Source organism: Miscanthus floridulus, chromosome 5 (assembly GCF_019320115.1).
Source record: "Miscanthus floridulus cultivar M001 chromosome 5, ASM1932011v1, whole genome shotgun sequence".
NCBI classification, from domain to species: Eukaryota; Viridiplantae; Streptophyta; class Magnoliopsida; order Poales; family Poaceae; genus Miscanthus; species Miscanthus floridulus.
Genome location: NC_089584.1, coordinates 41,387,149 through 41,396,691, shown reverse-complemented (window position 1 = coordinate 41,396,691; position 9,543 = coordinate 41,387,149).

The window sequence follows — 9,543 nt, the reverse complement described above, 5'->3', positions numbered from 1 at the left end:
AGATCCTTCAGATGGCTCGTGTCAAGAATGCTGGAGGTGGTCTAGGTGATGAGGATCTGAGGCGTCCACCTCGCTTGCCTGCAGATCCTAAAGGCAAGGTGAGGAAGAAGACTGCAACAAAGAAGCGCAAGTACCTAGATGCAGAGACAGCTAGAGCAGCCACAGTTGCAGAGGCTGCAGAGTATGCCGAGAGAGGAGGTGCTCACAGTGAAGTCCAGATCACAGATCAGCTTTCACCAGAAGCGAGGGCTACACTTGAGCAGGTTGAGCGCCTTCATGGTGGTCCAGCTAGGACTCTCATGATTGGAGGTTGGCGTGTTGCCATTGATAAGGGTCAGCCTCAGGGGAGTCACAGTAGCAGGCACCGTTAGCAAAGCAGACTCAGGAGGGGCAGCAGGCCGAGGAGACAGAGCAGGCACCTCAACCATAGCTTCGCCACTCTAGTCGTACCTATGCTCCAGTCACGTCGAGGGCAAATACACAGTGGAGGGGTTCTCGTCCACCGCCTAGACCATAGGGTTCGCCTCCAGTGACACATCTAGATCTGAGGGCCGCCACGGCCAAGCAGGTGTAGCAGCTCAGGTTTGTGGAGTTTGAGCAATTGTTCCCACTGAGGAGGGATGACAGAGCTTCAGAGGACTTCTACACACCACTGTAGGAGGATTTCTACAATGCATATCTTAATAGTGGAGCTGTATTCAAACCTCAAAGGTTGTGCAACATTGAGTCTATAGTTGCAGCAGCTGGAGAGCACATTTGGCCCTACCTTGCATATCTGTCAGGGCTAACAGACTTGATTGGACGGACAGGATTATATGTTCCATCTTGGGTCCATCAGTTCTATGCTACACTATGGATTGACTCGCAGCACAGATACATTCACTTTGCATTCAGAGGCAGAGATTACAGGCTGACGAGCACTAGGGTCAGGGAGATACTCAGGCTTTAGGAGCAGCCCGTCAGGTTACATGAGGTTTGCTTTGGACAGACAGTGCCTCCCAGACGCCCTCATGGCGGTATGGTGCCTCCTACAGATTTGGTTTGCCACTACTTCAAGGAGCCTTTTGGCGAGGGGTCGAGCAGGACTCCCAGTGATCTCACTCCTATAGCTAGAGTGCTGGATGCCATTATAAGGGGGACCTTGATTCCAAGGATGGGGTATCATGAGGGCTTGACTCGCTTACAGCTATGGCTTCTCAACTCTCTGATGCAGCAGACAGTGTTTGACATTTGGGACCTCCTTCTATCAGAGATGGAGGATACTATTGCTGAGGGATTCAGAGGTCATCGACAGTTGCCCTATGCCCATTGGATCACATTTCTTATTCACAGGGCAGTTATAGTAAGGCCGCTTGAGATGCTAGCTGAGTACAGTGGTGCTACTATAGAGTTCCCTACATACAACCTGACTCAGATGATCCGCCATAGTACACCACAGGCACCTAGCCAGCCACGCCGTCGTCTAGAGGTGCCAGAGACTGTAGCCCAGTAGGATGATATTATCAGGGGTATTGCAGCTATAGAGGAGGAGCAGCTTGCTTAGTAGGAGGGGATGGTTGAGAGCGACCCCAGTGACAGCTCAGACGGGGACTACCAAGACATTCCTTAGATGCCTGCATGTTGACATGATCATGAGGCCGCCAGCTCCAGTTCAGCTCCACCTGCACCGCAGACAGACCCCGCTCTTCTTGCCATACTTGAGCAGATGAGGCAGGATCAGGCACGTCAGGCTTAGGAGACCGCTGCCATGTTTGCATAGTTCTAGACTCGACAGGATGAGTTTCAGCGACAGCAGCTGGCTATTCAGCAGCAAACGCAGGCTCTACATCAGCAGTAGTAGCCATGCATCAGCAGCAGATCCTCATGCAGCAGCAGCTACTTGGATTTATGCAGCATGTTGTGACGACTATTGGGGCTCTACCGTCACAGCCTTCGCCCCAGCTTGGTCAGACTGCCACCACTTCTATGACTCTAGCTTTATAGCCTAGTGGGCTTCAGAGTCAGGGACAACCACTAGCACAGTTTGCTTCACCTACAGAGCAGGTGTCCTAGTATTTTGCTTTGCTAGTGATAGCCCCGCAGTTCACACCTCTTCAGACGGGCTTCACACCGGCTAAGACATCCTCGCTGCTAGTGCCAGAGACTACAATGTCCAGAAGCCTTGGTGCATCCTTCTGTGAGTTGACAGGGCAGCCTACTCCTCCATACTTACATGTCCCAGGTCCTTCTATAGTTGCACCTATTACCGAGACTATAGAGACGCTCCCTTCCTCAATGGCATCATTAGAGCCAGCTAATATAGTCATACCAGTACAGTCTATAGTAGCTCTAGTTCCTGATCCAACCTAGACTGCTTCAGCATCGCTTCCAGCTCTAGAGGGTCAGATAGCTCAGAGCTCAGGGTCAGATGATGATGGCACCTAGTTTTAGCTTGCTCCTCGTACCTCAGCGCTCGACTCGTCCGCTGCAGCCCCGCCGACCGACCCTTAGGTTTTGGTGTTTGACGCCAAAGGGGGAGAGGGATCGAGTATGTTAGACTTAGGGGGAGCGACATATCTAGGTGGAGCTTAGTTTATCTATTAGCTTATCTATTACATTTGGAGTTTTATGTGTGATACACTTTTATGCATTCATCGTGTGTTTACTTCTATGCATTAAACTATATCTATGTGATAGTGATATCTACGTGATCATGATATATGACATGTGTGCTCTCTACTTTGAATTATTTATATGTCATATCACTTGTGCTATGCCCATTTGCTTTGCTTCTGTGTTTTACTCCGATGCAAATGAGCTTTATTACTTGTACTCATGCTTATTTCATATCTTTTGAGTACATCTCTTTCACATACTCAAGGTAGTATTGTCATCAATCACCAAAAAGGGGGAGATTAAAAGCATCTAGGCCCCTAGTTGGGTTTCGGTGATTAATGACAATACGTGATTACTGTGACTAACGTGTGTCAATTAAGTTAGGTCACGGTAATGGAGATCGATTGGGCAATCATGGTGGTCATGCCCCTATGATGGAAATCGTTTTGGTTTTCAAAGGATGGACGACAAGGTTAAGGATGGACTAGTTCTAAGTGTCATTTGGAGTTGAAGAGACACTTAGAGTAGTTTAGGACTTTGTTTTTCCTTTGGCCGTACTATTAAGGGGTATGGACGGGTAGCTTGACCTAGGTGAGTCTAGTGGGTTAGGTGTGGTGCACACTTGCTAAAACTAGCACTAGGTAGCTCCTAAATAGCCCTTAGATCCAATGGAGCAAACTTCATTCACGCATGATCGAGAGTTGGAAGTGAATGGAGGGTCAAATACTGACCAGACGCTGGCTCTGGTGTGACCGGATGCTGGCTCAGGGTTCGGTCAGTTCATTTGACCAAGGTGATTTCGTCTGGTGCGACCGGACGCTGAGAGGTGAAGTGACCGGACGCTGAGGGCCAGCGTCTGGTCGACTCCAATAAGGTTCCAGAGAGGGAAAATCAGGATCGGACGCGTCCGGTCACACTTTGATCACTGGTGTTCGGGGTGAACTGACCGGAGCGTCCGGTCAACATGACCGGAGCGTCCGGTCACCCCGCAGAGGCACATAACGGTTCGTTTTTTAGCCCATGTTATAAATACCACCTCCATTCATGTGTGGGGGTACTTTTGCTCATTCAAATAGCTGAGAAACACCTTAGAGAGTGTCAAGAAGAGCAAGGTCCTAGTGAGGTGATTGAGATTTGAGAATCCCAAAGAGAGCCCTCATTAGTGAGATCAACAGTAGCAAAGTGTGCATCCACCCTTCTCATTAGGCTTGTCGTGGTCAAGTGAGAGTCTGTGCTTGTTACTCTTGGTGATCGCCATCACCTAGACGGCTTGGTGGTGATTGGGAGCTTGGTGATCATCCGGAGAGCTTGTGGATGACCCAACTCAAGTTGTGAGCGGTTGTGGGTGATTCACCGCGACGGAGTGTCGAAGAATCAACCCGTAGAGAGCACTTGATCCTTGCGCGGATCAAGGGGGAGCTACACTCTTGCGCGGGTGCTTCAACGAGGACTAGTGGGGAGTGGCGACTCTCCGATACCTCGGCAAAATATCGTCGCGTTCCTCCTTCTCTCTTTACTTTGAGCATTTACTTTGAGCAATTCAATTCTTGTCATTTACATTCCTAGAATTACCATGCTAGAGTAGGATTGGAACTTAGGGTGCTAAACTTTTGTGCGTTAGATCAATAGAAACACTTTCTAGGCACAAGGGGTTAATTGAGCTAACCATAGAGTTTATTTATTACAAAGAAATTTAGAATTAGCCCAATTCACCGCACGCTCCACCTCGCTGTGCCCCGTTCCACCCCATGCCGTGCCCCGCCCCTTGCCTCATCAAGGTGGTGCCGAGGTGCTGTCGACGCCGCCATTCCCCACCAGATGGTCATGGCCGCTTCGACGCCGGCACCGCTGCAACGCTCGTACACAGTTCGCGACATCAAAGATTCAGAGTGGCCAGTCCATGCCAGACATAGGCGCAACTGGGCACTACCATGCTATGCCACCATCCTTGGCCGCCAGCTGGCCGGAACCGGCCGCTCCCCACTCTGCTCTGCGCCATCTGGAAGAAGGATGAAAAACGTATGTTGCAAATGTATGTTTCAGGTATTTCAGATGTTTCATTGGCATGTTGCAAGTGTTTTGTATGGATGTTGCAAAACTAGATTGGGTTGTTGCATATATTGCAATAATTGTACACGTATGTTGCAAGCATCTGTTCTAAATGTTTCATCTATTTTTTCAGACGTATGTTTACAAGTGTGTTTATCTGGGTGTTGCATGTGTTTTATTTGGATGCTGCATATATTTTATAATGGCTTTTTGAAGCATTTTTCATGTGTTTTTACAAGTGTTTCAGACATGTTGCAAGTGTTTTAACTGTTTCGAACGTATTATTGCAAATATTTAATTTAGTTGTTTCAAAATAGATCGGGTGTTGTATCTTCCCCTCGCATTCTGCTCACCTCAGTGTCTCCTCTTCTCGATGTTGGTGATGTTCAGACGTCGTGGGCCCACGTCGGGGAGGACAACGTGGGTAGGGCAAGTCGTTCGAGTACGCGCTAAACCCGAGCGGACGGGGCGTGCGGGACGAAACAGACGCGGGACCAGGGAGTTGCATCCAGACACAGGCCCAGGGCCCTATGTCCGGGTGCTAGCCTGTCCCGAAATTGGCTTTGTTTGGTTGCCAGGTGTCTACATGGGCCTGGCCGACTCGTGTAAGGGTCCGTTTGGTTGGGCTTTTGGCTTTGGCTTTTGGCTAAAAAAGCCAAAAGCCCAACCAAAGGGGTTGTTTTTGGAGGCTGCTTTTTCAGAAGCAGTTGCTTTTTCGTAGTACATTTTTGAAAGCTGGTTTGCTCCTGCTTTTGACTTTTGGCTTTCTGCTTTTCGAAATTGGTGGAATAAAAAGCTCTTTCATAGTTGTTTCAAGAGAGATAAAAAATAAAAGGTATATGTGCATCTCGTGTGCTCGGCGTTCTGCGCGTGCGTGAGGCGAGCACGAAGCAACCCAACCAATCAACTTCTGTGAGCAGACTGGATATATGAAAACATGAGCGAAACAAACTAGTAATCTTGTATGCAGCGTAAATCAAGGCATCAAGCGAATGGAAGAAACTGAATGAACGGCAGCGTACGCAAGCCAATGACCTTTCCAGCTCCACTCCATTGAGGACTTGTCTGGATACTAGCTTATAGGCTACCAAGGGATCCAAACAGCTCCAGCTTGTAAGCAGCTTATATAATCTATACACCTCCATATTCTACAATCTAGCAAGTTGAGGATACCCAGCTTCTATTAGCTTTTGGATTGAACTTGACCAATCTGTCTCTCACTTTTTGGCCCACTCATTGGAGCCAACTTTTAGAAATAAGGGCGTTTTCGTAATTTTACACTGCACAGTGCTATAAGCCAGCTTTTAGAAGTTATGAATACAAACACCTCTCGTTTCAGCTTTTATAATCTAGCTTATAGGAATCTGACTTTTATAAGCTAACTTCTGCAGTCAATATGGATCCAAACGCAGCCTGAATAGACTCAAAGTCGTTTCACCTTCCAACCAAGCTGCCAATTCATTAGACTGCTCATAACTGATGTCGTTTCTCCTTCCAATTGGCCTCTTTAAGTTTTCCTCCAGCCTCGTCTGTTCACCACCGCCCTACCACAGTTACAAGCAGCAGAATGCGTGCGTGCGCCATGTCCAGATCCTTCGTAGCTGTCAGAGAGCCTACCTCAGTTACGAGCAGCAGAGTGTGTGTGCGTGGCTGCGTGCGCCATGGCCAGATCCTTCGTAGTCGTTGTCGGGACCGATACTAAGAACTCGAACAGAAGAGCTAATGATCATTAATATTAATTTATCTAAGCAGTCAAGAACGTGACTACGGCTTAAACTGATCCCCAGGCGCGCGATGTCCGCCTCGTCTGACCTCTGGGGGCGATGTCCGCCTCGCCCGACCTCTGGGGGAGGGCTCCGCCTCGTCCGACCCCGAGGCCACGGGCTCCGTCTCGCCCGACCCCACGGCCGCAGGCTCCGCCTCGCCCGATCCTTGGGTTTGCGCTCTGCCTCGCCTGACCTCTGGGGGCGGGCTCCGCTTCGCCCGACCTCTGGGGGCAGGGCCGCCTCACCCGACCCCGAGGCCGCGGGCTCCTTCTCGCCCAACCTCTGGGGACAGGCTCCTTCTCGCCCGACCCCTCGGGTACGGGCTCCGCCTCGCCTGATGTGGTCCCATACCGCCGCCAACCACTTCGGATCCAAGCGTATGGGCCTAGGTCAAAACTCTGACGCCAAGGAAGAGACCGGCACGCCCCGATGTAACCCGTGGCCACGACGGGCCATACATGAGGATTCACATCAAGAACAGCATCGGGCGTACCGGTACTGTTCTGCCTAACCCTCGTACGAACACTGACAGGCACGTAGGCTCACCACGACATCCATCAGGACGGAGTGGAGCGACATGACCGGTAGATGACGCCTGTGCATGGCGCCAGTGACGAACAAGACCGAGACGTGGCGCCGTCCCTGTTGACATCTACAGTGTCGGCGGGACCCTCATGAAGAAGAAGAAGAACACGACGATCCTAAAGGCCTTCGGCTCTCTCTCTCGTTCTCCTCTTTTCCTCCGCTGTAACTCGTGCTTTCCCCTGGCCTATAAAAGGGAAAGCAGGGCGCTCCATTGAGGGGCATCTGATAACCGATCGGATCGATTCAAGTCAACAAACCCATCGAACCCCGAACACACGGCTGAGCAGCAACCGAGCTCTCTCAGCACCCGTTCACTCCTTTCACCAGAGACTTGTGACCCGTCCCTCTCTCGCCCCTTTGTAACCCCTACTACGAATTTTCAGTGCTAGTAACACGAGCAATAGCAATGAACTGGACGTAGGGACATTCTGCCCGAACCAGTATAAACCTCGTGTCCTCTAAGCACACCATCCGAGCCAGACGCGCAATATTAAAAATTTACTTGTTGCTGGTGACTCGAAACACGAACAGTTGGCGCGCCAGGTAGGGGCCTTTTGCGCGTCTCGACATCCACACCAGGCCTTGGATGGCTAGTCACAACGTCTGCTGGGTCCCGGGTGCGCACGTGCGCTTCAGGAACCTGGACTTCATCGTCACAACGGAGGAAGAGTTGGTGCGGACTCCCGTCGTCGTCCAACCTCTCCACTCCGCCGGCCTCAACGCGATCGTCGAGGTGCTTGAGGAACTACAGTTGCACGCAGCAGAGGCCCACGCCCTCGGGAGCGACCAGCTCCTCGGCTTTGACTACGGGAGATTAGAGCGCCAGCTCGGCGCCTTCCTGGGACCCCAACCGTCCCGGGAGAACCTGCGCCACCTTACCTTCTCGTTCGCTAACGTCATGACGTAGCTCACCGGAGGAGAGCCGCTCTCCCTGAAATACCTCATCTGGAACGCCCGTACAACGCTCCCATCTGGTCCCCGCAATGCCGCGGAGACCATTGGCCACCTTATAGCGCAGCGCACGTCTCCATCCCCGGTGAACGATGAGTTTGTGGGGATGACCGAATATGTCGCGGAGAGTTTCCATGACCTCGCATGAGAATCGGAGTCGCCCTCTAGCTCTGACTCCAGCAGGGGGAGCCATCACCCGTCTCGTGAGTGTTTTATGGCAAGTACCCCTGAGGGACACATCGAAAACATCCATGAAGAAGAGGCTACCCCAACGAACGACCTCAACGATGAGGCCGAGGCGGATGATGGGGCCCCACCCCGCCTGCGGGTGGAGCAGCTTAAGGCCCGGCACTAAGAGCTCAAAGAAGTGCGACTCCAGCTCGAGCAGGAACGCACGAAGCTCGAGCGAGAGATCGAGCGCCACGGAGACGGTGGGCGTGCACGTGCCATGGCCCGCGATGTGAACCAGAGAATCATCGAGGACGATGAAGCTGAAAGTATATCTAGCCCTTTAGTGGGTTTTGGATGATTCAATGACAACGTGATTAAAGATCTAACCCATTTGCTATGTGTGGACATGTAATAGGTTATCTCACAGGTACTTAATGAAAGCCAAAATGATACGTTGTTGTATAAACAATCTAGTTCAAGCACAAGACAACAATGCAAATGGAATTCATGCAAATGCTTATTTATTGTGGGATTTCCATATACTATGTGAAAGCAAGCTCGTAAGAATTAATTAATGAGATATGAGGGATTGCATATGGAATGGTCTCATATTTGAAGCTTGCTAAATTGAAATGAAAAAGATAACAATACAAATGAATGGTTGATTCAACACAAGATGTGACTTGATGGCTTGAGATGGTGAAGATAGCAAGGAAAGGCTTTGAGGTACTAAGCAAGGGTGAAGAGCAAGCGATGGCTTGGCGGCCAAAGAACCTAGCTAGGGTGAAGAAGGAAGTACTTGCATTTAGTTAAGGTACTAATCAAGCTATGATGGTCATGTCAATGTGGAGGATCAAATCACTATTGGAGTGTTTGATGGAAGTGACTTGATACATTTGGGATTATTCAAATTTGATGAATGGAATCAAGTCACGTGCTCAAAATGGCTATGCTCAAGTGAAAAGATCAATATCAACATGTTAGCACCCTCACTTGATGAAGAGTGGAATACACGGCTTCGGTTGAAAGAGATCAACTCAAAAGGTTTAATTCGTTATACTTTTAAATTTGAGTTAATAGGAATGTCGTACTATTAAGAGGGATGCATCATGTTGATAGATAATGTTTCATAAGTGCTCAAGCCAACCCATGTGAGTTTTTAGAGTGTTTGAGAGATAAAAGAGCTAACTGATTTTTGCTGGTCTGGCAATACCGGACGTGTCCGATATTGATATCGGACGTGTCTGGTATTTGCCCAGCAATGATAATAGTGTTGATCTCGGGTTGGTTCGTCGGGAGTTCCGACGTGAGTCGGAAGTTCCAACGGTCGGGAGTTCCGGCAATGGTCAGGAGTTCCGACGTCTCGTGCTTAACTGACTTGGAGAGTTCACTATGGTGGTCATACTGGACGTGTCCGGTATGAACG